Genomic DNA, 3,318 nt, shown 5'->3' on the forward strand with positions numbered 1-3,318 from the left:
AAAAAACAATATGTAAAATAAAGGAAAAACAGTAATTTTTGACATTTATGAAGTTCCAGACCTGACACATAGATGGCGCCATTTTAGGGTCAGGTCAGGTCAAATTATGCTTAAAATTCAAGAAAAATACGTAAATGAACCCAGAATCTTGTAATTTTTGACATTTATGAAGTTCCAGACCTGACACATAGATGGCGCCATTTTAGGGTCAGTTAGGTCAAATTATGCTTAAAATTCAAGAAAAATACGTAAATTAACCCAGAATCTTGTAATTTTTGACATTTCTGAAGTTCCAGACCTGTCATATAGATGGCGCCATTTTTGAGTTAAAATAGGCGCCAAAATTCAAAAACAATATGTAAAATATAGGAAAAAACAGTAATTTTTGACATTTGTGAAGTTCCAGACCTGTCACATAGATGGCGCCATTTTTGAGTCAAAATAGGCGCCAAAATTCAAAAACAATATGTAAAATATAGGAAAAACAGTAATTTTTGACATTTATGAAGTTCCAGACCTGACACATAGATGGCGCCATTTTAGGGTCAGTTAGGTCAAATTATGCTTAAAATTCAAGAAAAATACGTAAATTAACCCAGAATCTTGTAATTTTTGACATTTGTGAAGTTCCAGACCTGTCATATAGATGGCGCCATTTTTGAGTCAAAATAGGCGCCAAAATTCAAAAACAATATGTAAAATAAAGGAAAAAACAGTAATTTTTGACATTTCTGAAGTTCCAGACCTGACACATAGATGGCGCCATTTTAGGGTCAGGTCAGGTCAAATTATGCTTAAAATTCAAGAAAAATACGTAAATTAACCCAGAATCTTCCCAGAATCTTGTAATTTTTGACATTTCTGAAGTTCCAGACCTGTCACATAGATGGCGCCATTTTTGAGTTAAAATAGGCGCCAAAATTCAAAAACAATATGTAAAATATAGGAAAAAACAGTAATTTTTGACATTTGTGAAGTTCCAGACCTGTCACATAGATGGCGCCATTTTTGAGTCAAAATAGGCGCCAAAATTCAAAAACAATATGTAAAATAAAGGAAAAACAGTAATTTTTGACATTTATGAAGTTCCAGACCTGACACATAGATGGCGCCATTTTAGGGTCAGTTAGGTCAAATTATGCTTAAAATTCAAGAAAAATACGTAAATTAACCCAGAATCTTGTAATTTTTGACATTTCTGAAGTTCCAGACCTGTCATATAGATGGCGCCATTTTTGAGTCAAAATAGGCGCCAAAATTCAAAAACAATATGTAAAATAAAGGAAAAAACAGTAATTTTTGACATTTATGAAGTTCCAGACCTGACACATAGATGGCGCCATTTTAGGGTCAGGTCAGGTCAAATTATGCTTAACATTCAAAAAAAATACGTAAATTAACCCAGAATCTTGTAATTTTTGACATTTCTGAAGTTCCAGACCTGTCATATAGATGGCGCCATTTTTGAGTCAAAATAGGCGCCAAAATTCAAAAACAATATGTAAAATAAAGGAAAAAACAGTAATTTTTGACATTTCTGAAGTTCCAGACCTGACACATAGATGGCGCCATTTTAGGGTCAGGTCAGGTCAAATTATGCTTAAAATTCAAGAAAAATACGTAAATTAACCCAGAATCTTCCCAGAATCTTGTAATTTTTGACATTTCTGAAGTTCCAGACCTGTCATTTAGATGGCGCCATTTTTGAGTCAAAATAGGCGCCGAAATTCAAAAACAATATGTAAAATAAAGGAAAAAACAGTAATTTTTGACATTTCTGAAGTTCCAGACCTGACACATAGATGACGCCATTTTAGGGTCAGGTCAGGTCAAATTATGCTTAAAATTCAAGAAAAATACGTAAATTAACCCAGAATCTTGTAATTTTTGACATTTCTGAAGTTCCAGACCTGTCATATAGATGGCGCCATTTTTGAGTTAAAATAGGCGCCAAAATTCAAAAACAATATGTAAAATATAGGAAAAAACAGTAATTTTTGACATTTGTGAAGTTCCAGACCTGTCACATAGATGGCGCCATTTTTGAGTCAAAATAGGCGCCAAAATTCAAAAACAATATGTAAAATAAAGGAAAAAACAGTAATTTTTGACATTTCTGAAGTTCCAGACCTGACACATAGATGGCGCCATTTTAGGGTCAGGTCAGGTCAAATTATGCTTAACATTCAAAAAAAATACGTAAATTAACCCAGAATCTTGTAATTTTTGACATTTCTGAAGTTCCAGACCTGTCATATAGATGGCGCCATTTTTGAGTCAAAATAGGCGCCAAAATTCAAAAACAATATGTAAAATAAAGGAAAAAACAGTAATTTTTGACATTTCTGAAGTTCCAGACCTGACACATAGATGGCGCCATTTTAGGGTCAGGTCAGGTCAAATTATGCTTAAAATTCAAGAAAAATACGTAAATTAACCCAGAATCTTCCCAGAATCTTGTAATTTTTGACATTTGTGAAGTTCCAGACCTGTCACATAGATGGCGCCATTTTTGAGTCAAAATAGGCGCCAAAATTCAAAAACAATATGTAAAATAAAGGAAAAAACAGTAATTTTTGACATTTCTGAAGTTCCAGACCTGACACATAGATGGCGCCATTTTAGGGTCAGGTCAGGTCAAATTATGCTTAACATTCAAAAAAAATACGTAAATTAACCCAGAATCTTGTAATTTTTGACATTTCTGAAGTTCCAGACCTGTCATATAGATGGCGCCATTTTTGAGTCAAAATAGGCGCCAAAATTCAAAAACAATATGTAAAATAAAGGAAAAAACAGTAATTTTTGACATTTCTGAAGTTCCAGACCTGACACATAGATGGCGCCATTTTAGGGTCAGGTCAGGTCAAATTATGCTTAAAATTCAAGAAAAATACGTAAATTAACCCAGAATCTTCCCAGAATCTTGTAATTTTTGACATTTCTGAAGTTCCAGACCTGTCACATAGATGGCGCCATTTTTGAGTTAAAATAGGCGCCAAAATTCAAAAACAATATGTAAAATATAGGAAAAAACAGTAATTTTTGACATTTGTGAAGTTCCAGACCTGTCACATAGATGGCGCCATTTTTGAGTCAAAATATGCTTAAAATTCAAGAAAAATACGTAAATTAACCCAGAATCTTCCCAGAATCTTGTAATTTTTGACATTTCTGAAGTTCCAGACCTGTCATTTAGATGGCGCCATTTTTGAGTCAAAATAGGCGCCGAAATTCAAAAACAATATGTAAAATAAAGGAAAAAACAGTAATTTTTGACATTTCTGAAGTTCCAGACCTGACACATAGATGACGCCA

This window comes from Gnatocerus cornutus, unplaced genomic scaffold (genome assembly GCF_029298725.1).
Source record: "Gnatocerus cornutus isolate USDA-ARS CGAHR unplaced genomic scaffold, icGnaCorn1.1 ctg00000350.1, whole genome shotgun sequence".
In the NCBI taxonomy this organism is placed as follows: domain Eukaryota; kingdom Metazoa; phylum Arthropoda; class Insecta; order Coleoptera; family Tenebrionidae; genus Gnatocerus; species Gnatocerus cornutus.